Source organism: Onychomys torridus, chromosome 11 (genome assembly GCF_903995425.1).
Source record: "Onychomys torridus chromosome 11, mOncTor1.1, whole genome shotgun sequence".
In the NCBI taxonomy this organism is placed as follows: domain Eukaryota; kingdom Metazoa; phylum Chordata; class Mammalia; order Rodentia; family Cricetidae; genus Onychomys; species Onychomys torridus.
In genome coordinates, this window is record NC_050453.1 from 84,392,792 (window position 1) to 84,419,812 (window position 27,021).

At 39.8% G+C, this 27,021-nt stretch overlaps 1 protein-coding gene across 10 annotated transcripts in view; it reads right to left on the reverse strand.

The window, feature by feature from the left end:
• The window catches only part of Cdh7 (cadherin 7), a 133,717-nt gene extending 129,297 nt beyond the window's left edge, over nucleotides 1–4,420 (reverse strand). The window contains exons 1-4 of one of the 10 annotated variants that reach the window (XM_036202897.1): nucleotides 4,083–4,420; nucleotides 3,658–3,894; nucleotides 3,295–3,549; nucleotides 1,208–1,254 (exon numbers count right to left, since the gene is read on the reverse strand). The gene's annotated coding sequence lies outside the window, so the exon portion shown is untranslated. The other 9 variants (XM_036202902.1, XM_036202898.1, XM_036202900.1 and 6 more) reach the window with 9 other exon arrangements.
• Between the last annotated feature and the right edge of the window lie 22,601 nt (nucleotides 4,421–27,021).

Consider the following 27,021-nt stretch of genomic DNA (forward strand, 5'->3'; position numbering starts at 1 on the left):
TGAGAAGTACTGAGGCAGTCGACCCCTTTGTCCTATCTTTCTCATGAGTAATGTACACACAGTCATGTTTCAAGTTTTTGTTAAACCTTAACTTGGAATTTTTAATGTAAGAAATCATTTTGATTGTCATTCAAAAGGACGGGGCAGAGGCAGGATAATGGTAAAGGGTTAAGGGACCTGTTTTCTAGCAACTTTCTAGAATGTATTAAAAAATAGACAATGCGCCTTATCCAAAATTAGGATTAGCATCTCACTGCTTAAATACCTTGACAATCAAAAGGTAAGTTAATATACTAAAAAGTTAACCATTTCCATGGAAAAACTGAACAATATTCTACTGGGAATTTAATAAAAAGGGCATAAATTTAAAACAGTATTTTATAATATAAAATGAACAAATGGGACCAATTTGTTTGTCAAAATTACTAATATACCATTTGTACCTTATGTGTTGTTACCATAAATCCTACCATTTAAAGATGTCTGCTACTATTATCATTCTAAATTTAATTTTGCCATCTTCAGATTCTAGTATGGCAATTCTAACTGAGCAGTTAGCTGAATGGGTATACTATTTAAAGTTTTTCATAACATTCTGTGAATTTAATATTGGTGTAATTCTACCCATTTGTATTATGAATTATATATATGTATATATAAAACTCTATATACATATATATGTATATATAGCTTTACATATATATAACTTTATATGTATTTCATTTCAATTAGTGAGCCTTGGGAATTTCTGTGATATGACAATTCTCTGTAATGAAACCATGATGAAATCCATTAGCTCCCTAGGCCACACAACATTATATCCACAGACCACAATCTCCTACTGATATCTGGCCTTAGTATGCAGGCAGGGGCTCTGGAAATGAATCACATAGCCTGTAGTGTGCATCTGTTTATCAAATGGGGGGGACTTCTCTAAGTGAACTATAGAGTTGATTTCACTGAAGCACAGACAACCTCTACTTTGAAAGAAAGAAATAAAAAATGAGAAAGACACATGGTTTATATGGGAGGAGAGAAGCCTGTATAAATTTAAAAGTAAACAAAGTGACAAAGCACAGGCATTCTGAATTATTTATGTAATAACTAAGTGGAGATATTGTACTCACAGGACTAAATCTTTATATTTTATTCTTATAAGAAATCATGGCTTTTCCAATTTTAAATTTTAATTTGCCCTTGTATTTACCTTGTGCCAGGTGTGAGTTCCATGAAGGCTTCATGTTCCAGTGAACACTATACAAAATAGCAGAAAGTAAAGTCTGTAATAATGAAAAATCTGTGCTATAATAAGAAATGAATGCACAGGCAGACGTCTGCATATTCGATTGCCCTAGGAATTTTGTCACTAAGGAGTCTTGCAGAATGACGAGGTGGGGGAGGGGCAGTGATCAGAGGGGCTTCTCTGCAGAGCCAGCAGGTTCCCATGGGAGGCACTGTTGCACCACTGGTCACAGCTAGATCCTCTCTGCTCGCTAGAGGCAAGGGAGATGGTCACACAGGACTCACTCTGTCACATGGCTTAGTAGCTTGTCCGAAGCTCCCCTGTGTCACACCAGCAAGGAGCATCAGACTTCTTTATTCAAGGTAGAAACACTTGCATTACACTCCCTTTGAGATTAACTCATGCATGCTGGTTATTCTAGAAGTTTCTGAAACTCCCTATTTAAGCTATGCCTTTATAATCTTCCAAGCAAATAAAAACATATATTTTTTCAACCAAGAGGAAGAGCACTGGATGTGATGAAAGCTGTTAAAGCAATAAATGTAAAACATTATAAAATCCATGAAAATTGAAATCACTCAACAATAAATATGTACAACAGGGAACAAGCTATGGATTTAGTACTTTATAATACACTATTGAAAGATCTAACTTATTGAACTTGAAACATAGATGTATTCACTTTTTCTTATCCACATACAGTCTGAGAAGTTTTGCCATTTGCCATTTAGAAACCAAAATACTGAATAATAAGAATGCTGGCAAGAAAATGATGCCTGAGACGAGACAGTGGTTTGATTTTTCAGACCAAAGAAAACTGAATGTGCTCTCCTCTCTCTTCCTCATTGGACACTGAAACCTGGAGTCAATTCAATGAGTTGCAAGAATATAGATGTCTTACAAGTACCCTTTTATTAAAAAAAGAAGAAGAAGAAGAAGGAGAAGAAGAAGAAGAAGAAGAAGAAGAAGAAGAAGAAGAAGAAGAAGAAGAAGAAGAAAAGAAAGAAAGAAAGAAAGAAAGAAAGAAAGAAAGAAAGAAAGAGTTCTCTGCTATTAAATCAATAAAAATAGACTTAGGAAGAGTGGTGCATCTGTCAACAGAGAGTTAACACAATTCTAGTGACCTATCACAGTCCTTAATTACAATAATATCTCACCCTGTGGGTGCACATGCCCTTTTAGTTACACGGCAAACTGCAATACCTTCAAGGAGGGGGATGGGTTTGCTGCTTTATTTTTCTTCACACACAGAATTTCAGCAAGCTTTCTCAGACAAAACAATTAAAACTGGATATTGCCTCACAACTTCCCCCAGTCATTGACAAATAAACAACACACAAGAAAGATTTCCATAAAGTTGCTGGCCTGACTAGCACACACACTTTAGAATTTTACATCATACTTTACAAAATAGCCCCTCAAAATGAAGAAAAACATTTTTAATGCATTTCTCTTTCACACACAGTAACAAGAAAAGCATTAGGGTCAACATAATCTCTACCTAGTTCTTTAGAAAAGAATCTGTTCTGGTGGGTTTCTGGGAGCTGCAAATGTAGTTGTTTTTTCCCTTAGCTCTTCTTTTCCATGGACAACTTCTCTTTATAAAGACAAAAAACTACTTAGATGTTGCTTATATTGCATCGACACACTTTCCTTTAATAAAGCTTGCTACTCTTTAAAACACACATTTTTGTATGTGTTGGCAATCTGATTTTACCAATGTATATCGTCAATTTGCAATGTCGATATAGTGACATTAATTTTTACTCTCTGTATATATACAGATATATAGTTCTTTCCACCTACCTCTGTATATATATAAAACTGGCTGGGCACTGACATCGTGAAGGGCAAGTCTTACTTTTATAAATATTGAATTTACATGACCTAAAAAGGACAAAATATTTCCTGCAAAGTAAAAAGTGTCCTACAAATATTCATGGTTTAGCATGCAGATCTCCAGTTTCGAGACGCTCAATCTATGATTTATTTTTCAACAGCTTATGATTACTCCAGTGGTGGCTTAACTCATTTTGATAATCTTTACTCACCTGGAACTATGACATCTAAGAAATCCGAAGGGTTAAGGATATAAAACGTGAAGGCAATCAGAGCAAAGGTCCTTTTGTATTAATCCACGCTAGAAGGCTGAATACCAGCAACTAGCCTTGTGCCAAGTGAACCCACGAAGTCCAAGAACAGCATACATTCCAGAGAAGCAGGGCTCCCTTTTCCCAGCTCACACCTAAGGTTCAACCAGGAGGAGCCAGAGGCAAACCCTGCAGATGCACCCGATCAGCGGAATACTAATTACAAGGAGGGGAAAACAACCTTAAGTGATTTCCACATCCACACAAGGCCAAAGAGGTCTAGTGTAGACAGTGCAAAGGATTTCTGCTCCCACAGGCACACACCTCCTTCCAGCCAAGACCTCTGCAGAAGCCGGCGGTACAGGCTGCCTGGAGTCCAAGGTTTAGGGAAGGGTGCGCTGGGTACCTCTTTGAGGACAGCGGTGCAAACAGCGGGCGGTTGTTTACCTCTGCATCTAGGATGAGCTGAGATTCGCTCTTACCCTACTTGCCTCTCCGTTGCGCCTGGTGTCTGTCAACATTGCTTTCCCGGCCAAGCGCATGAGAGCTCAGTACTCACGCCTGTCCTGCCAGGCAGAAGCACGTTTCACGACAGCACGCAGTAACTTGGGAACGCCGCGGGAAACTCCTCACAGATACCTCGCCCGCTCTCTCTGCTCACAGATTTGTCCTGCTCCCCGCGGTGCGCTGCGAGGGCACGCGTTTCCCTAGGTGCCCTCCCTAGCCCCAAGCCGAACACACACACTCACCTAGTGCCTCGCTACCCTGCCAGCCGCGTCAGATCCCAGAACCACAGCGTTTGCACCCGAAAGGATGAGCGCTTGGCGTGGGGGATGGGAGTGGGGGGGCCCACGGGTGCCCAGGGACGCAGTGTTCGCAGCTACGCGCGCCAGGCGGACATGGAGGCAGGAGATCCGCACCTGCTCAGCCCGCGGCCGTCGCTCTTCCTCCAATCACAGCGCACTGCGCGGGGCGCAGGGACCCTGCGGGGCCTTGAATGCCAGGGTCCCGCTCCTTGTAGAGTCTGGACCGGCCATCGTCCTCCCCCACCCCCGACCCCCAACACACACACACACACACACACACACACACACACACACACACACGCACACACACGCGCACACACACACGCTAGCTCCTCAGCATGGTAGTCTCGGGTACTGGGTCGGGAGCCAACCCGAGCGCGCGTCCCCGGAGAGGACGAGAAGGCGAAAGCAGGTGACAAGGAGAGGAAGCGCTGGGGCCGCCGGGGATTGAGCGCTAGAGGGTGGTGATCATCCCAGGGGGTGGCCACTGACAGCACCTAGAGGGAGAAGCTACTGGGACTTCAGGACCTCCTTGAGACCCGGGAAGGGCTGCTGGCTGTCCGCTCCAAGAGGGAACCAATTATCCCGCACGCACGCGCACACACTCACACCAGAGCTTCCTCCTCCTCCTCCCCCTCCTCCTCCTCCTCCCCCTCCTCCCCCTCCCCCTCTTCCTCCTCCCCCTCCCCCTCTTCCTCCTCCTCCTCCCCCTCCTCCTCCCCCTCTCCCTCCTCCTCCCCCTCCTCCCCCTCCCCCTCCCCCTCTTCCTCCTCCCCCTCCCCCTCTTCCTCCTCCTCCTCCCCCTCCCCCTCCCCCTCTTCCTCCTCCTCCTCCCCCTCCTCCTCCCCCTCTCCCTCCTCCTCCTCCTCCTCCTCCTGACTGATTGATCTGCGCAGATGGATTTTTTTCCTCAGGAAAATAAAGAAGACGGTTGAAGGCGGGAGAGGCGCAAGCTTCCTGGTCACTCCTCCGTGCCCCCAAAGTATTTGCATCTGAAAACAAGAAAGTGGGAGACTTCTGGGTTTGGAGAATTCTTTTTTTTTTCTCAAGCCCCCGTACCCCTCCCTCCAATGCCTGCCTAGGAAGCCTTTATCAATTAAGCTCTTGAGGCAGGAAGGCAGTCATAAAACTAGCCAGAACATAAAGTTTTCTTGCTTGATAGTCGTGCCCTTCCATTCTCGGACTGCCCTGCTTTAACTTTCTGTACTTGCAGAACATGTTATTCCCAGCTTTGCTCTCTAAAGCAAAACTTCCGAGGTGCGTGATTTCCAAGCAGGGTGGAAACCTATAGAGTCGTGAGGTCGACAAAAGGGGAAGGAGAGAGTAGCTGGGTTTTTATTCACAATGCTCGCAGCGCAATGGAACAGTTTGTTTGCCTCTGTTGGGTGCCTGATTTAACCCGGTGACTTGGTGTTTGGTAGCCGCGGAAATCAGAGTTGAACAGATCAGTATCGCTGCTTTTCGTTTTACCCGTCTAATGGACTCCTACCTACTCAACTTAAGCAGCAGCTCTACAGGAGGAGCAAAGACTTGTCCACTTGTCCCCCAGGCTCTGATTCCTTGATGTCTTATTCACTGGTGCTGGTGCAAGCTTGATTTTCACCCAATTCAGTCCCTCCTGATCTTTGAACTTCGACACGCCCCCCCCCCCCCCCCCCCCCCCCCCCCCCCCGTCCCGCCACCAGGATTTAAAGTGGACAGCACTCAAGTAACTAAGGAAAATGGACTGGATTGTGAAATTAAAGCTATCTGGACTACATAGAGACACCTTGTCTCAAATAAACATAAACAACAAATATACAATATGTAAACGAGTTCTGTGCTAGTAAGCCAGTTTCTGAACTCCTCATTAATCTTGTACTTTCTTATTACTTCACTTCGTGTTAAGTTTCGCAAGACTGTATTCTGGGACGAGGACAAATTCATTGTCAGCTATCGATATCTAGACCTTAAGCCCCAGCATTGTGGTCTCAGTTATTTGAAAAGCTCAGTCCTACGTGTTTCCTGGCTCCTGGCATGCAGTCTGCACTGCTGTTTGTTTGTTTCTTTGTCTTGTCTAACCTTGCATACACTTGCTTTCTTCTGGAACAGTAACTTTTCCTATAACCTGTCCGGACTGAACACTCTAGGAGGGTAAAGACAAGGATTCAGTATAAACAATATATGGAGGATATCTGACCCTTGTAATAAATGTTTTTGTAATGAAGATGTGCATGTCTGTGTATTGGTTGGCATTTTAGATCATATTAGATCTATGATCATATTAGACTAACTGTAAATTGCTTTCTGTATGTTTGGGTCATTCAACTGAGAAAGATGACACTGTGATTGGAGATCATTGCAGTCAGTCACAATACCATCTTTTCAATTTACTTTTGGGAGATATGGTCCTTTGTAACTTCAAATTTTCCATGTAGTCATTGCTAACCTTGAGCTCCAGACCTCTTTTTAAGCAAAGAACATTATATAAAATAAAAATGTTTATAAACAGTGAAAACAAGTTATTTTAATACTTTAGTTTTCTACTTTTTCCCCTACATTGAGCCTGTGCATAAAGATTGATTATAAATGTTGGTTGTTATCTCAAACCAGACATTGTCATTTTACCTGACTTCCTTACAAAACTTTCCTTAAAGCGGAACCTGTACAACAATAATGAAAGGGGTGAAGTGTATTCAGTCAGCCAGGGTGTAGGTCCTGGTCATCCTGTCCACCAGCAGGTGTTCACCCAGCTTCTCATCCCTTAGGAAGGTATTGATTCCTTTCCATAAAAAAGCATATCTAACATATCTAAAGAGAAAGGGTGAGGACTGGGGATGATAAGGCAGAAGCAGAAAGAAACTCATGTCTGATGATCAGGAACGATTTGCTGGTCATATGATTTTTATAGTGACAAAACACCTCACAGTATGGGGAAAGACATTCAGAGCTTCAGAAGGCCCAGTTCATGGTTACTCTCTGTGCCCATGGGGAACCATAACATGATGATGATATGAGCATAGGCCAAGGAAGCTTCCACACTTTGTGGTAGAAAGAAAGCACTAGGTAGCTGAAACAGTAGACAGGGCAACATACAGTCCCAAGGACAGATGCCCAGTTACTTAATTTCTCCAGCCACTTCCCATTTTAAACCATTCCCTTGACTCCCAATAGTCTGTTTAAAACTTTAATACATCAACAAAATAAACAATTATATCAGAAGACTGGTGGCCATAGTTGTCTCTAAAAACACCCTCACAGATATACCTAGAAGCATACTTTAATAAAATCCTAGGTGTTTCTTTATCAGTTTGACAATCAAGAATAAATATGTCAGTCCTTCTCTGAGCAGATGGCATTTAAGCTGAAGTAGGGTGATAAGAATAGTAGGGTTTGTGGAGATCTGAGAAGAAATGAATTGTGCAGAGTAAACAAGGGGGAAGGCTGCAGAAAGGGTGGGTATACGTGAGAAGCATAACTTACTGCAGAAAGCTAGGCATAAAACAGACATGGCCCCTGTAGTAACTGTTATGTCCTGAGTCTCTCAGGGCCTTCTCATTCTTGGAAGATATATTTATACTTTATTCCTAGGAAGAAGCCAAACATTAAGGCCAAGAGTAAAAGAAGAGCTTTAAGCTGCAATCATTAGGACAAAGACATGCTTTATTGGTTTATTACTGCTCTCCTTTCCTCGTGGCTCCTTGCCTATTAGAAAACCTAGTTTTCTGAGTAGCACAAATAAAATTGCTGTCAGTATATGAACCCAAATTTGCTATCAACAACCTTATGTACATGCATGTCAAACATGATAATATACTTTCTTATAAGTTCCAGATTTAATTTATAGTATCTCTTTTCATATGCATATACATATTATATTTATAATATGTATCATACATAGTGGAAAATTATTTTAAGATGTGTTAGTTTGTTTATGCTGTGAATCATTTGTTTAATGATGTGTTGTATTCTTTTGCTGCATTTGTTTAATTGTGAAGCTGTGTTACTTTGCCTGTGTAAAACACCTGATGGTGTAATAAAGAGCTGAACAGCCAATAGGCAGGAGAAAGGATAGGTGGTGCTGGCAGGCAAAGATTTTGAGATCTTGCCTCAAAGAGAATATTTTTACCTTGTGCATGTCTAGTTCCTTTTGAGTTTATTACTGAGTGTGTGTAATAGTGTGTGTGTGAATGTATGAGAATGTATGTATTTGTGAGTGTGTGTGCATGTGTGTGAGTGTGTTGTGTGTGTATGTGATTGTGAAGGAGAGATCTGGGAGGAAAAGAAGAGCAAGAGAACAAGGAGAGAAGGATGCTAGGGGCCAGCCACCCAGTCACACTGCCAGTCACGGAGGAAGAGTCAAAGTAATATATACAGAAGTAAGAAAAGGAAAAAGCCCAGAGACAACAAGTAGATGGGAAAATTTAAAGTTAAGAAAAACTGACAAGAAACAAGCCAAGATAAGGCCGGGCATTTATAACTAAGAATAAGCCTCCGTGTGTGATTTATTTGGGAGCTTGGTGGCAGTCCCCTTCAAAAAACCAAAGAGCAAAAAGTGAAAACAACCAACATCAGGAGAGAGAGTGAGAGAGAGAGAGAGAGAGAGAGAGAGAGAGAGAGAGAGAGAGAGAGATGGGAGGGAGGAGGGAGGGAAAGTGAGATCTGCTCAATCAAAGGCTTTATTTCTTCATGATTATATGTAAGGTTATTTGATAAACTATAAATTTCTCTTTTGTATTACTGAGAAAAGCCTTCTTTTCAATTTGAGTAAATTATTTCTTCAGAATAGAAAAAAAATGAATAAGTTTATCACAGCTTCTTTCTGTGTGGAAACTATTTTCATCCTCTGAAGTAGATTTTATACAAGAAGTTTCTGATGAGATTGCCACTCCCATCAACTTCACATCCAGTTTATACATATATTTCTTTAAAACCAATGTATGGCTGGCTAGATGGCTCAGTATGCATAAATACCCTTGCCACCAAACCTGACACACTGAGGTAGATCCCTGGGACTCACATAGTGGAAGGTAAGAACTGAAACCTACTTATTTTCTTCTGACTACCATATGTTCTCAATGTTATATTCATGTGCACATACACACACACTCACAATCACATACACACACAATACACATATGCACATGCGTACATACTCACACATGCAAACATGCTCATACATTCACACACACTATTACACACACTCAGTAATAAACACACACAAACATGCGTGCACACATACACTAAATAAGTAAATAAATAATACAAGCCAAAATATAATTCAGATAACCGATAGCTATTAATTGCAAGGAGCTTATTTTGGGCGACCCAGTTCAAAACATGCTAGAAATCAAAATTAAATAGACATGCACAAGGCCAAAATATGTTCTTTGAGGCAGGATCTCAAAAGGTTTATACTGTTTATACTTGTTCATTATAAACATAATGTCCATAAAATATATTTTCATTATATTAGCATTTTCTGAATCTGTGCTTTTTTCATTTATTGTTCCTAGGAAAACATGATTCTTTTCTTGAAAAGGCAACACTTTAAATGAGATATTCTGCCTCAGATAGTCTGTCCAGTTATTTGGTAAGCAAAACCCTTTTTGGTCTCCTAGGCTGAGGAATAGTAACACAGTGATAGATTATATGGACTGTGTTAGATTCCGGATCTTCCAGTCTATTATGAACCAGTATATGCAAACATTTTCATACAGCACATGGTAAGGAGGACACACAGCTGCAAGTGTGGGAACACAAAAAAGGGCCATATGATGAAAGTCTGAAAAGAGAAGATAAAATATTTGTGATCCTCCAGGAGGATTAGAAGCATTGTGTTGAAGTGTTTTCTTTGCAGGAAAGGATCATATTTTGTTAGAAGAAATCCATTGGAAGCATTAAGCCTGTTGTTTAGGGAAATATTTGCAATGTTGCTGAAACACAGGCAAGGAAAGTCTTGGGCTAGACTATCACCATGATATCAGTCATATATGACTATCTTTTGTATATAGTCAGAAAATATAAGTATATTTAAAGACTTCTTGAATAGAATTATCAATAGTATATTACACAATATACCTTTAATAGTATCTTATTTAAAAACATTGGCTTTACTTAAAATACTAACTTAGAAGGATCGGCTTCATTGATGGATTCAAGATGCCAAGGTTCCACAGACCAGGATGAAGGAATGGACAGGTCCCAGGGTCATTCTCTGAGGATTCCAACAAGGTGCCGCCTTAGCTCTGGGCTTGAAGTAATGCACTCCATTGAGTTTGGCAGACAAATCCTACATGAACGAAGTGGAGACAAAATGGAAAGCAGAGGTAAAGTATGCACTTAGCTTTGTATTCTGCAAACAAACTTCCCAATCTCCTCTGTGTAGTCATGGATCCTCTCTCAGCTTCAGAATATCTGAGATACAGACGATCAGTGGTTAACATTTCAAAGTAGAAAATTAATTTTATGCTGCAACATGTCAAGTTTTTCAATGTTTTCTTACTGAGGAACAAATTCAAATGGATAAACATTTGATTTTGATTCAGTATCAATGCCAAGGAGAGAGTGAACACTTACTTAAGTAGCATATGATATTACTGATGTGTCATTATATCTCTGGATTCAGTATATTTGGGATAAAATTTACTTTTTAAAATGTAACTCAAATCAAAATTGTCAGAAATAATACAACTAGGTTTGTGCTGTCTCTTGAATTATAGTTTTTCTATAAAAGCCTTCTAAAACTTTGAGAGAAAAAGCAATAATGCAAATTTCCACTGAATGCTGGTCTATCTATCACTTTGTGACAAGCTATAGATTCTTTGGGGAAAGTAGGTTTTTACACTAAAATAACTTAGTTAAAAAAAATATGGAATATACTCTGTATAGCAGGTTAAATGGCACAAATTGAAGGCTCTACAAAGAAAATAAGGCCAAACCTCCAGAGAAGAGTTGACACATGCAAAGCTATGCAAAAAGCAATAAAGCTGGCTGTATGTATAAGTGAATAACAAACAGTGAGGTATAGGATTCAAAGAAAAAAAACCATATGGATGTTGTAGGATATTTTATCACAGTGTGTGAAGATGTGTTGCTGTTTTACCTTGTGTGCCTAAGGCACCTGGTTGGTTTAATAAGAGTTAATGTCCAATAGCTAGGCAGGAGATGTTAGGCAGGACTTCCAGGCAGATATCAGACTGTGGTATAAAGAGAGACACTAATTTCACCAGTGAGATACAGAGGGAAGCAAGCATACATTATGGAGGATAGATAAAGAGTCATATAGCAGGACATAGATTAATAGAAATGGGTGAACTCAAGTTATAAGAGTTAGGTGGAAACAAGCCTAAACTAAGACCAAATTTTTATAATTAACAATAAGTCTCTGTGTCATTAGTTGGAGGCTGGTGGTTCAAAGAAAGTCTGACAACATATGCATGCTATATGGAGAGTTCTGATAGCATGTAGTGACCTGATACTTCATGCTTGCCCAACAAGTGCATAAAATGGAGACAAAAGTGATGGAAAAAAATCAGGGAAATATTTGGAAAAATTCCGTCTCCAAGGAGAAAAATAAATGGTTAATAAAATGTTAATTAAATTAAAGGAGACTCTCATGAATATTTGTTGTTGTTGTTAAGCAGAAAGGAGCCTCCCTAAGAATGTTTCCAGTTATCCCATTTGTATTTGTGGGGGACCCAGCTCCCTACGCTTCCCATAGCTGTTGTACTTTAGGAACACTAACCTCACTGCCCTCTGTGTGTGCTTGCTGTGAGTTCTGCATGTTTTATAGCTGGTGCTACTCAATTCTATTTAGTGCTCTCTGAGCACACATAAATGTGCAGGCAGGAATGACCCTACTTGCAGCAGCTGCACAGAGGCAAGAGTGCAACTCCGTTATGTGTGTGACTTTGGGGTTAAACTCATATTCAAAACAAATATCCAGTAAAGGAAAATAGGAAACTACATACCTGAGGAAGAAGGCTTAGATGAAATGAGCCACTTTCTTCAAAGGTAAAATTTTAGGAAGGTAAGAACATTTAATAAAATATTGAAATACCACTGTCCTAGAAGGTAATTACAGAAGAAAGCAGCAGTCTTTTTATGTACTTGAACTACTTCATACACAAAGGTGAGTTCTGAAGAAGTAACTGTCTCTCTGTGCATTGTTTCCATTTTCTCCTTTCACATCTTAATGACTTAAAGAAATATAAACTACATCTCTGCCTTTACCATTCCCATCTGACCCCAAAATTAAGCAAGAGTGTGGCTTGCAATGAAGGATGCAGTATACCATGCATTAGGAACAACATAAAAAAAAAGATAGATATCATGAAAAAAAAATGAAGCATGATACTCCCTACCCCATCTTACTAGGGATAACTTCTGTTGAACGTGAATAAGCACTATGTCATAATTATTTGCTTAGGGTTTTTCACAGTTGACATTGGAAACTGTGTGGTATGTAGTGAAATACTGGCTTTGAAAGATGGTTGTAGATCTAAAGGGGGCGGCTTGAAAGAGGTAATTAGCTGCATTAACCAACGAAATTGCAAGAGAAACACAGTCACTGAAGGTAATTGGTCTCAATATCTTATGCATGAAATGACCTATATAAAACAGCTTTGAAGACACATAGTCATATTCTTTTATTTTACCAGTGATTAAATTGAAATGCAGAAATGCAGAAAGATTAGCTCATAACCTCATGAGAACTTTAGGTATGCAAAACAGAATCAAAACTCAGTCCTAAAGCCTGGCTGGTGTAATCTGAACTATTCAAAAAGGGATTCTACAGACCTATATATCCAGACACAGTAATTTGATATTTCAAATTACAAATACCAAGAAAATTTTTAGTTCATATTTCCTAACTTATGAAAGAATTAGAACAAATATTTGATTATAATTATTCTCATTTTAAATTTTGTGTTTATTTTAACTTGACCTTGACTGGATTTATAATTATAAAAATTGAATATATTTTATTTTTTTAAAATTCATTTTGCATTCCAAGCACAGATCACCCTCTCATTCCTCCTCCTGCTCCACCCCTATCGCTCATCCCCTCCTCCAAAAGGGTAAGTTCCCCCATGAGGGGACAACTAAACTTGGTATATTCAATTGAGGCAGGACCAAGCCCCTCCCCAGTTTATCAGGGGTGATCAAGGTGTCCAACCATAGGTAATGTGATCCAGAAAGCCAGCTCATGCACCAGGGATAGATTCTGACCACATTGCCAGGGGCCCCTCAAACTGACCCAGCTACACAACTATCTCCCGTATGCAGGGGGTCTAGTCAGGTTCCATGCAGGTTCCACAGCTATTGCTCTAAAGTTTGTGAGTTCCTTTGAGCTTGGTTCAGTTGTCTCTGTAGATTTCCCCCTGATGATCTTGACCCCCTTGCTCATGTAATTCCTCTTTCCCTCTCTTCGAATGCACTCCCAGAACTTGGCCTGGTGCTTGGTTGTGGATCTCTGCATCTTACTGGATGAAGGCTCTATGATGACAGTTATGGTATTCACCAATCTGATTACTAGGGTAGGCCAGCTCAGGCACTCTCACTGATGTTGCTAGTAGTCTAATCTGGGGTAGTCCTTGTGTACCCCTAGGAATTTCCCTAGCACTTGGCTTCTCCCCTACCCCACAATGTCTCCCTCTATCAAGATCTCCTTAATTGTTCTCCCACTCTGAACCTCCCTCAGCTCTACCACCCTGTTCCCTTGTGTTCTCATCCCCCATCCCCTACCCTTTATTGACCCGTATCATCCCCAGTTTACTCATGGGGATCTCCTCAGTTTCCTCTTCCCAAGGTGATCCATACATCCCTCTTAGGGTCCTTCTTGTTTTTGAGCTTCTCGGGAGCTGTGGGTTGCAGTCTGGTTATTCTTTGCTTTACATCTAGTATCCACTTATGAATAAATACTATGTTTGTGTTTCTGATTCTGAATTACCTCACTCAGGATGATTTTTTTTTCTACAAATTTCATAATGTCATTGTTTTTTACATCTGATTAATACTCCATTGTGTATATGTACCATATTTTCTTTATCCATTCTTCGGTTGAGGGACATCTAGGTTGCTTCCAGGTCCTGGCGATTACAAATAATGTTGCTATGAACATAGATAAGCAATTGTCATTGTGGTGTGCATGAGCATCCATTGGGTATATGCCCAAGAGTGATATGGCTGGGTCTTGAGGTAGATGGATTCCCACTTTTTGAGAAGTTGCCATACTGGTTTCCAAAGTGACTGTACAAGCTTGCACTCCCACCAGCAGTGGATGAGTGTTCCCATTGTTGCACATCCTCTTCAACATAAGCTGTCATCAGTGTTTTCTATCTTAGCCATTTTGACAGGTCTAAGATTAGGTACCACAGAGTCATTTGATTTCCATTTCCCTAATGACTAAGGGTGTTGAACAATTCTTTTAATGTCTTTCGGCCATTTTGGATTCTTCTGTTGAGAACTGTTTAGATCTGTGGCCCATTTTTTAAAATTGGATTGTTTGGTATTTTTCTGTCTAGTTTCTTGAGTTCTTTATATACTTTCGAGATCATATAGGTGTGGGGTTGGTGAAGACCTTTTTCCATTCTGTAAACTGTCATTTTGTCTTAGTTACCATGTTCTTTGCCTTATAGAAGCTTCTCAATTTCCGGAGGTCCCATTTATTAATTATTGCTCTCAGAGTCTTTGCTACTGGTGTTATATTTAGGAAGTATTCTCCTGTGCCAATGCATTCTAGGCTACTTCCTAATTTCTCTTCTATCAAGTTCAGTGTAACTGGTTTTGTGTTGCGGTCTTTGATCCATTTGGATTTGAGTTTTGTGCATGGCAACAGATATGGATCTATTTGCAGTCTTCTACATGACATCCAGTAATGCCAGCACCATTTGTTGAACATGCTTTGTATTTTCCATTGTACAGTTTTGGTTTCTTTGTCGAAAGTCACATGTTTATAGGTGTGTGGATTAATGTCAGGATCTTCAGTTTGATTCCATTGGTTCAAATGTCCATTTTTATGTCAACATTAAGCTGTTTAAAGTCAAGGATGGTGGTGATTCCAGAAGCTGCTTTATTGTAAAGGATTGTTTTAGATATTCTAGGTTTTCTGTTTTTCCGTATGGAGTTGAGTATTATTCTTTCAAGGTTTATGAAGAAATGTGTTGGGATTTTTAATGGGGATTTCATTGAATCTGTAGACTGATATTTTTATTCTGTTATTTTTACCTACCCATGAGCATGGGAGATCTTTTCATTTTCTGATATCTTCTTCAATTTCTTTCTTCAAGGACTTAAATTTCTTATCATACATTCTTTCACTTGTTTGCTTAGCATTACCCTAAGGTATTTTATATTATTTGTGGCTATTGTGAAGGATGATGTTTCTCTGATTTCTTTCTCAGGCCATTCATCATTTGTGTATAGGAGGGCTACTGTAGTGGATAGCCATCCCAGCATTGGCCTGGAAGTTCCAACCCCCACTGAGGCTTCGGTAATGGTCACGCCCACAAGGCAGGGTGGAGGAGGAAGCGGAAGACCAAAGATCGGGAAGAGCTCTCGCTCTTGGTTCCCGGACTCTGGACGCTGGAGGTAGACCGAGCAGAGTTCTCCAGAGAACACCGCCGGACTGCGCTATACCCTTGCCAGACCCTGTAACCTACCCCTTCATTTGTAAGTTACCCCATAAAATAAACCTCCCTTTTAACTACGTGGAGTGGCCTTAATAATTTAACCAATATCTGGTGCTCACGTGGGGCAAATTCCAAAGGCCTAGGCGGCTCCCTCCCTCAGCCTCCTCCCTGGCTGGCGGGTACCTAAAACCGCCTGCAAAGTTCCATTTAACCAGGGGACACCTACACGGTTCCATTCCCGAAAAAGGGAGCAGCTAGTCCAGTCTCAGTTCCCTAGCTTATCCCCCAGACCAGCGAAAACCGCTGTGAGTGAGATCTTCCCACTCCTCCGAGAGCCGTTTCCCTGCCATCTTGGCTCCGGCCTTCAGCTGCCTCCAGCCAAGGTTGCCAGCAGGCCCTGCTTTGGAGCTATACCAACGCCTCCTGCTGGGTGAAAAGTGCTATTGCACCCCCGAAAACCACGGAAAGGGAAGCTTCTTTCAAGTAAAAGTACTTGATAATTTTACACCTTAAAACTGACTAACAAATTTTGAGTAATTCTTGTAATATGGCTGACAACATTACCTCACAAGAATTTAATAACCTTTTTGCCTGTATGCTGAATGACATTTTCCTGGAAATATACGACCTCCCTAAGACATATCTGGCCTGTACCATTTTGACATTCATTGTAATAATTCACACAGTGTTCAAACACTGGTTTAATAATAAGAACAAAGATGAGTCATTATTGGGACTGATACAGGCTTTAAAAGATAACAATGAAGGCTTACAGAAAAAGATTCTGTCTATGGAATCTGCTGACCAGGACTTACATAAAAAGATTCTCTTTCTGGAATCTGCTAACCAGGAATTACAGGTTTTAAAAGATAGCAATGAAGGCTTACAGAAAAAGATTCTCTTTCTGGAATCTGCTAACCAGGATTTACAAAACAAGCTTGTACCCAAAATTGCTTTTATTGATAATAAATATGAGTATTTAATGGATAGAACACTAACTCTCCAGAGTGAAGTTGTAGCTACTCAGACAATATATAAGGAAGAAAAATTATCATTACTTGATAAGATAAGGTCCATGGAATCATGTGTTTCAGAAGAACATAAAAACTTCCATGATTCCATGAAAAATCTGGAATCCCTTACAAGAGAGGAGGTTTACTTCCTGGAACAGACCCTAAGTGCTCGTTTACAAGCCCTGGAGGAAACTCTAAATAAACATGACAAGGGACCTAATAAGCAGAAGGGCAAGACCATACAGGTTGTAACATCTCCAAATGGCTCTCATACAATGGCTTATCCTGTTATCATCCATGAGAAGCCAGCAGATGACACACACCCCGAGCCATATACGACATATACATTACAACCAATTTCAACAAGGGACTTTAAAAATATAAAGGAAGCAGTAGTTACATATGGGATACACTCCACATACGTAAAACAGATGTTAAATTCGTGGTCTACCTCACATAGAATCATTCCAGATGACTGGCATCAGTTAATTTCAGCTGTTCTAGAATATAGCCAGCAGTTACAGTGGAAAAGCTGGTTGAGAGAAGAGGCAAGGAATTTAGAACAACAAGGTAAACTCAGAGGTTTTGAGATCTCTCAAGATCAAATACTTGGTGAGGGATGTTTCGCTGACAAGAATGTACAAGCCATTTATGATGAGCATACAATATCCCTATGCCGTACAGCAGCTCTAAATGCTTGGGAAAAAATTCCAGAACCTGGAAAAGCAACTGAGGTATACACAAAGATATTTCAGGGACCACATGAACCCTTCACTGATTTTTTACAAAGGCTGAACACAGCTATAACAAAAGCTGTATCAGATAAAGAATTAAGAAAAGTATTAACTGAGTCCTTGGCATTCGACAATGCTAATGCAGAATGCAAAAGAATACTTACACCATTAAAGATCAGATCAGCTCCTTTGGAAGAATGGATTCAGTATACTAATAGTGTTGAATCTCTTAACTACAGTAATGAGGCTTGGATAGGAGAGACAAATCCCAGAGGTGTAAGAAGGCCCCGTGGTACCAAATGTTTTAAATGTGGTACACCAGGTCATATAAGTAAAAATTGTACATGGGGTAATCCTAGAAGTAATACTCCTTCTAGGAATAACCTAAACAGAAGACCCCAACCACCTCCTGGATTATGTAGAAGATGTGGCAAAGGCCGACATTGGACCAGTGAGTGCAAATCAAAAATAGATATACGAGGCAACCCTTCAGTAGCGGGAAACACCTCAGGGGGCCTCTTGCAGGCCCCCAAATCAAATGTGGTAAGAACATTCCCAGCCACTGTGGAAGACATTCCTCTCCAGGACAACTGAATAAACCAATGTCTAATGTAAAAACTGATACTGCAGTGGATGATAAAACAGCTCTGATAGATGAATCACAGTTTACAAAGAACACAATAAAACAAATATTTTGGCAGACTTCCATAAATGAACAAAGGCCAAAGCTTAGAATTCGAATTAATGGCTTGGTTCTAGAGGGCCTGGTAGACACAGGTGCGGATGTGACTGTAATTACACCAAAATCATGGCATCCAAATTGGTCTCTTCAAGAGGTAGATGTCCAACGTTTAAGAATTGGCACCCTATCTCAGATAAAACAGAGTTCGAAATGGGTTGAATGCATAGGGCCAGAAGGACAGAGAGGAAGGCTGAAGCCATATGTAGCAAATGTAGCAGTAAATCTATGGGGCCGAGATCTGTTACAACAGTGGAATACCCAGATTAAAATTCCTACACTCTCAGAAAAGGAATACAGGCCAATGCATGTTTCTAGGAATAATATCATAAAATGCTATAAAAAACAGTCACCAACCATTCAGGCTGTACACAAACAGAGCACAACTGCTGTTGAACTCTCAGAAGTACCAACTGCCTTACCTTTAAAATGGCTAACTAATAAACCTGTCTGGGTTGGACAGTGGCCTTTGACAACAGAGAAGCTACAAGCTTTAGAACAGCTAGTTCAAGAGCAGTTAAATGCTCAACACATTGAAGAATCTACCAGCCCTTGGAATTCTCCTGTATTTGTTATTAAAAAAAAGTCTGGTAATTGGAGAATGCTGACAGATCTGAGAGCTATTAATAAAATAATTCAGCCAATGGGCTCCCTACAGACTGGGATGCCCTTGCCCTCTCTGCTACCCAAAGAATGGCCTATAATAGTTATTGACTTAAAAGACTGTTTCTTTACCATACCCTTACAAGAAAATGATAGAGAAAAATTTGCCTTCACAGTTCCTAATTATAACAATTCTCAGCCAGTCAAGAGATATCAATGGAAGGTCCTCCCACAGGGAATGTTAAACAGCTCTACCTTATGCCAATACTTTGTGCAAAAACCATTGGAGGTAATTCGTGTAAAGTTTCCACAATCCATAATTTATCACTATATGGATGATATCCTATTAGCAGATCCAAAGTTAGACACATTAGAAAGCATGTTTGAAGAAGTAAAAAAAGTTTTGCCTTGCTGGGGACTGCAAATTGCTCCTGAAAAAATACAAAGAGGAGATTCTATTAATTACTTAGGATATAAGATAGAGTTACAAAAAATTAGACCCCAAAAGGTACAACTGAGGAGAGATCGATTAAAGACTCTTAATGATTTTCAAAAGTTGTTAGGAATCATTTCCAACTTATTGGGTATCATGGGAATACCCAAAGATGGACTACAAAATTTGGCTAATACTCTAGAAGGGGACAAAGAATTAAATAGTCCAAGAGAATTATCAGCTGAATCTGAGAAGGAATTGGCTCTAGTAGAAAAGACAATTCGAGAAGCACATGTGGATCGTGTGGATCCACAACTTAAATGTATTCTTGTCATATTCCCCTCCAGACATTCCCCCACAGGTATTTTGATGCAAAGGGAAGATATTATATTGGAATGGATATTCCTACCATGTAAACCAAATAAGAAATTAAAGACTTATATAGAAAAGATCTCTGATTTGATTCAGAAAGGTTAAGACTTCGTCAGTTGACAGGAATGGACCCAGCAGAAATTGTAGTACCTTTAACTAATGAGGAAATTTCGTCACTATGGAAAGATAATGAATACTGGCAGAGAGCCTGCAGTAACTTTTTGGGAGAGATTAACAACCATTATCCCAAAAGCAAGAGGATAGAATTCATAAAGAAGACTGAATGGGTCCTTCCTCACATTGTACGACACAAGCCAATTTCTGGAGTCCTCACATTCTATACAGATGCAAATAAATCAGGGAAAGCAGGATACAAATCACGAGACTTAAGCAAAGTAGTTCAAAATCCATACAGCTCTGTACAAAAGGCAGAACTGTATGCCGTTCTTATGGTACTGATGGACTTCACAGAACCCCTCAATATAGTCACTGACTCTCAATATGCAGAGAGAGTTGTTTTACACATTGAAACTGCTGAATTTATTCCTGATAATACAGAATTAACTTCATTTTTCATACAATTGCAGGAAATCATCAGAAAAAGGGAACATCCTATATATATAACACATATCAGATCCCATACAGCTCTGCCAGGACCTCTAGCACAAGGTAATGATGAGATTGATCAGTTACTAATAGGTAATGTGCTAGAAGCCTCAGAATTTCATAAGAAACACCATGTAAATAGCAAAGGTTTGAAGAAGGATTTCTCCATTACTTGGCAACAAGCTAAGGATATTGTGAAAAAATGTCCTACTTGTTCCTTCTATAACCAAACTCCATTACTTGCAGGAAGCAATCCAAAGGGTATACAAAGAAATGAAATTTGGCAGATGGATGTGTTTCATTTTGCAGAATTTGGAAGATTAAAGTATGTACACCATACCATTGACACCTATTCAGGATTTCACTGGGCAACTCCTATGAGTTCTGAAAAGGCTGATTCTGTGATTACACACCTATTAGAAGTTATGGCCATCATGGGAATACCTGTACAAATTAAGACAGACAATGCCCCAGCATATGTCTCCAATAAAATGAGACAGTTCTTTGCTTATTACAATATAAAGCATGTTACAGATATACCACACAATCCCACAGGCCAAGCAGTCATAGAAAGATCCAATCGAACTTTAAAGGATATGCTAAATAAACAGCAACACGTAACAATGACTCCTAGAAATCGATTGCATAGTGCTTTATTAACCTTGAATTTTCTCAATGCTGATGAGAAAGGAACAACAGCTGCGGAGAGACATTGGACAACAGACAAAACTCCTGAGCTAAACCAACCGGTTTATTTCAAAGATGTGTTGACCTCAGAATGGAAACCTGGATATGTCCTACGTTGGGGAAGGGGTTTTGCTTTTGTTTCCACAGGAGAAGAAAAGCTATGGATACCAACAAAATTAATAAAAATTCAATTCGAACAGGAGAAACCCCTTGATGAGGAGAAGTAAAAGATCATCCACCAATGTGACATCTCTTCAGGTTGTAAGAAAAATTTAACAATCAAAGGTTGGGGTAGGGTTCTGTTTTTGTCTTTCCAGGATAATGGAAATACCCATCTTCCAGAAATCATAAGGCCTTGGATATTCAGATGTTTACAGCAGAAAGAATCTATCGGTACCAATCTACACAGGGTAAGATATCACTGTCTAACATATATATCTCTATCAATCTATAATAGTTGTGGTTCCAATTTAATTATAAACCAAGCTGGCTTTGGAGATGGAACTGGCTCACCCCTTCTCTAAACCCAAGCATATTGATAAAAGAAAAGGTTGAGAGATTCTTCAGTCCCATATCAGAAGAGCCTTCTGGTGTGAGACAGAAGGAAACCAATTATAAGGGACCATTATCTTCAAGATTCTAATTCTCTCCATGCTTACTCTTGATTTCTTGGAATCCTTTCTTACATGTCATGACATCTTTAAATCCAAACCTTCCATTCTGATAAAAAAAATAAGTTTTTTCCAATAGCAATCTCTGAAGTCTCCAGAAGGAAGATGGGGCCCCAACAACAACAACTCTACCCAATCCAGAATGATGCCATGGTAATCATCATCATATTACACTTCTTGCCAAAATTTCAGACAATCTTACCCATTACTCTGAGAGTTGCTGCAGAATCTACAGTTAGTCTAACTGAGATTTAACTATCTGAGCTTTCTCACAATACCCAACAGAGATACCATCGCCCCATAAACAGCAGGAAGCAATTCTAAGAAAACGACGCCCCTTATCCCTAAGGTTTCATATTTCTCAGGGTTATGGATAATGGTTCTAGGGTTGGGGGTTGAAGAAACTGTTAAACTCAGTACTCTCCTTAAGGAAAGAAAATATGTCTCAAAAAAAAAAAAAAAGGGAAAAGAAGAAATGGAATGGATAGGTATAAGATATTATGGTAGACTGTCATATACATTAGTAAACAAATTTAGTAATATACCAGCCTTTGCACTGTTATGAATTCTTATATGTTGATACAAATATAAACTTTTTACATTCCTATTTAAGATAATTTGTATATTGATACAAATACAGAACTATGTTTGTTATATTGTACATATATTTTTACTCTTATGTGAAATATTTGTATATTGATACAAATAGGAATTTATATCTGTCATACTGTATGTATGTTCTACTTCTGTTTAAGATATTCTGTATACTGATATATATTTAGGATTATTATCATATTGCATATTGCACTATACATTCCTACCTCTGTTAAAGATATTTTGTGTATTGTCACAATTTAAAGTCATTGTCCTTTTACTGTGCATTTGCTTACAGAGTGTTTGCCTTATTATAGGAAGCTTATTCCTTAGGTTGTTTAGGTAGACAAGACTTACATAGTTATTGTCACCTATGCTTGTCATCTCTATAATTATGTTAGTTAGGTCATCCAGATTAATAAATACATAGGTCAGATGGACATGTAATCTTCAAACACTTCATGGACCTAGAGAACATGGCATTTAAATAACTTAGAATTCTGTTGACGTGAGACATAATTGCTCCTGGCAGCACCAATTTGTTCCTGAGAGAATGTTGGGCTTCTAAGACATTTCCATTTGGAAGTTTGTCTTCTTGGCACAAAATGGCCTACTGGGCAAAGATCTGCCCTTGCTTCAACTGCTGACAGTACAAATGCTGTCCTTTCTGGACAAGCGGGACACAAGGAAAGCGACCACTATACTTTGCCAAGACAGGGTAAGACGGTCTTTCAGAATTCCTGCTTCTGAAAATGGTCTGTCAGATACTCTAGGCCTGTAGCCAATTTGAATGCACCAACGATGCTGAGAAACATTAGGTGACTGTCCAGGCTGCTAGCTGTCTCTGTCTACTCTTGCAAGACTCCTGAAAGTTGCTTGCATCCTTCTCCCATTTCTCAGGTATTATTATATTCCTTCTCAGGTCTTTGATGAGGTTGGAGATTAGCAGTTATAGTTACAACTTAGTATATATACATATGTAATATCTTAGATAGGATATATTAAGTATTAGACTCAGGTTCTTTAGGATAGGACACCTTTTGGAATGATCTTTGTAACACGCCACCTACCCATGCCCTAGACTTCCCTGGATTTTACTATATGTTTTTTGCTTGATATTGTTTGTACTTATTGTAATTCCAACTTATCTAGGTCATTATCCCTCATTACTCCTAGACAATATTTGATAAGCATCTCTTTGTATATAGTCTTGTATTAGGTTAGAGCTTTCTTATTTAGACAAAAGGGGGAGATGTAGTGGATAGCCATCCCAGCATTGGCCTGGAAGTTCCAACCCCCACTGAGGCTTCGGTAATGGTCACGCCCACAAGGCAGGGTGGAGGAGGAAGCGGAAGACCAAGGATCGGGAAGAGCTCTCGCTCTTGGTTCCCGGACTCTGGACGCTGGAGGTAGACTGAGCAGAGTTCTCCAGAGAACACTGCTGGACTGCGCTATACCCTTGCCAGACCCTGTAACCTACCCCTTCATTTGTAAGTTACCCCACAAAAAAAACCTCCCTTTTAACTACGTGGAGTGGCCTTAATAATTTAACCAATAGGCTACTGATTTCTTTTTAGTTAATCTTGTATCCTGACACATTACTGAAGGTATTTATAAGTCATAGGAGTTCCCTCGTAGAATTTTTGGGGTTACTATGTAGACTACCATCTGCATGAATTATGACTTCTTCCTTTCCACTTTAATATCCATTTGTTGTCTTATTGCTCTAGCTAGAACTTCAAGTACTCTAGGGAACAGATATGGGGAGAGTAGACAGTCTTATCTTGCTCCTGATTTCAGTGGAATCGCTTTGAATTTTTCTCCATTTTATTTGATGTTGGCTGTTGGCTTGCTGTAACATGCCTTTATTATGTTTAGGTATGTTCCTTGTATTCCTGATCTCTCCAGGACCTTTATCATGAGGTTGTTGGATTTTGTCAAAGGGTTTTTCATCATTAAATGAGTTGATCATGTGTTTTTTTTTTCTTTCAGTTTGTTTATATGATGGATTCATTGACAGATTTTTTTAATATGTTGAACCATCCCTGCATCTCTGGGAAGAAGCCTACTTGATCATAATGGATGATTCTTGATGTGTTCTTGAATTTGGTTTCCCAGTATTGTATTGGGTATTTTTGTACAATGTTCATGAGGGAGATTGGTCTGTAATTCTCTTCTTTGGCTGCAGGTTTGTGTGGTTTTGGTATCAGGGTAACTAGAGCCTCATAGAAAGATTTTGGCAATGTTCCTTCTGTTTATATTGTGTGGAACAGTTTGAGGAGTATTGGTTTTAGCTCTTCTTTGAAAATCTGGTGGAATTCTGCACTGAAACAATCTGTCCCCAGGATTTATTTGATTGGGAGATTTTTAATGACTGGTTCCATTTCCATTGGAGTTATAGATCTATTTAAATTGTTCATCTATTATTGATTTAATTTGAGTATATGGTGGCTACCCAGAAAATTGTCCATTTCTTTTAGATTTTTCAATTTTGTGGAGTAGAGGTTGTTGAAGTATGACCTGATGATTCTCTGGATTTCCTCATTGTCTGTTGTTATGTTACCCTTTTCCTTTCTGAATTTATTAATTTGGATGTTCCCTCTCTGCTTTTTGTTTAATTTGGATAAGGACATGTCTATCTTGTTGATTTTTCTCAAAGAATCAACTCTTTGTCTCATTGATTCTTTTTTTGTTTTGTTATAATATTTGTGTTTTCATTTTACACATCAGCCATGGGTTCCCCTGTCCTCTCCCCTCCCACCACCGCCCCCTACTTCACCTAATTCCCTCCCCTCCATTCCCAAGTCCTCCAGGGACAAGACTCCCCCAGGATTCATTTAAACCTGGTGCATTCAGTACAGGCAGGTCCAGTCCCTTCCTTTCAGGCTGAGCAAAGTGTCCCTGTGTAAGCCCAATGTTTCAAACAGCCAGCTCATGCACTAAGGACAGGTCCCGGTCCCTCAGCCTGGATGCCTCCAAAACAGTTCAAGCTATTCAACTGTCTCACTTATCCAGAGGGCCTGATCCAGCTGGTGGCTCCTCAGCCTTTGGTTCATAATTCATGTGCTTCCATTCATTTGGCTATTTGTCCCTGTGCCTTTCCAATCTTGGTCTCAACAATTCACACTCTTACAGTCCCTCCTCTTTCTCAACAATTGGACTCCTGGAGCTCCACCTGGGGCCTGGCAGAGGATCTCTGAATCCACGTCCATCAGTTATTGGATGAGAATTCCTGCACGACCATGACCATTAGGGTGTTTGGCCATCTGATCACCAGACTAGGTGAGATCAGGCTTTCTCTCGACCATTGCCAGCAGTCTACAGAGGATGTATCATTGTGGATTTCTGGGGACCTCTTGAGCACTCTGCCTATTCCTGTTCTCATGTGGTCATCATTTATCATGGTCTGTTATTCCTTGTCCTCCCTTTCTGTTCTTGATCCAGCTGGGATCTTCTGCTCCCCTAAGTTTTCTTTCCCTCAAACCTTGCCCTTCATTACTCCCACTGTCGTCCAGGTTGTTCATGTAGATCTCATCCATTTCTCTGTCATTGGGTGATCCCTGTGTCTTTCCTAGGGTCCTGCTTTCTAGGTAGCTTCCATGGAGTTGTGTAGCAGTCTAGTCATCTTTGTTTTACATCTAGTATCCTCCTATGAGTGAGTACTCACCATGTTTGTCCTTCTGAGTCTGGGTTACCTCACCCAGGATGATTTTTTCTAGATCCATCCATTTGCCTGCAAACCTCATGATGTCATTGTTTTTCTCTGCTGAGTAGTACTCCATTGTGTATATGTACCATATTTTCTCTATCCATTCTTCAGTTGAAGGTTGTTTCCAGGTTCTGGCTATTACAAACAATGCTGATATGAACATAGCTGAGCAAATGCCCTTGTGGTATGATTGAGCATTCCTTGGATATGTACCCAGGAGTGCTACAGCTGGGTCTTGGGGGAGATGGATTACCAATTTTCTAAGGAAGCACCCTATTGATTTCCAAAGTGGCTATACAAGCTTGCATTCCTACCAGCTGTGGAGGAGAGTTCCCCTTGTTCCACATCCTCTCCAGCATAATCTGTCTTCTCTGTTTTTGATCTTAGCCATTCTGAAAGGTGTATGGTGGTATCTCAGAGTTGTTTTGATTTGCATTTCCTGGATAATTAGGGATGTTGAGCAAATCCTTAAATGTCTTTCAGCCATTTGAACTTCCTCTGTTGAGAATTCTCTGTTTAGTTCTATATCATTGATTCTTTGTATTGTTCTCTTTGTTTCTATTTTATTGATTTCAGCCCTCAATTTGATTATTTCCTGTCATCTTCTCCTTCTGGTTGAGTTTGCTTCTTTTTATTCTAGAGCTTTCAGGTGTGCTGTTAGTTCTCTAGTGTGAGATTTCTCCAACTTCTTTATGTGGGCAGTTAGTGCTATGAACATTCCTCTTAGTACTGCTTTCATAGTGTCCTATCAGTTTGGGTATCTTGAACATTCATTTTCATTGAATTCTAGGAAGTTTTTAATTTCTTTCTTTATTCTTTCATTGAACCAGTGGTGATATTTTATTTGTACTAACATGTGATGATATTTATTTGTATGTTAATAAATAAAGTTTTCCTGGAGATCAGAGGAAATAGCAAGCCATTAACACAAAAGTCAGGCAGTGATAGCATACTCCCTTAATCCAGTCACTTGACAGGCAGGGTCTCTGTATATTCAAGGTCATACTAGGGAACAGAGGCATAGTGACACACACCTTTAATCCTAGTACCAACCTTTGAGACCTGAAGATCTGTTACTACAGACAGAAGTAGTTAGCTGGGCTAAG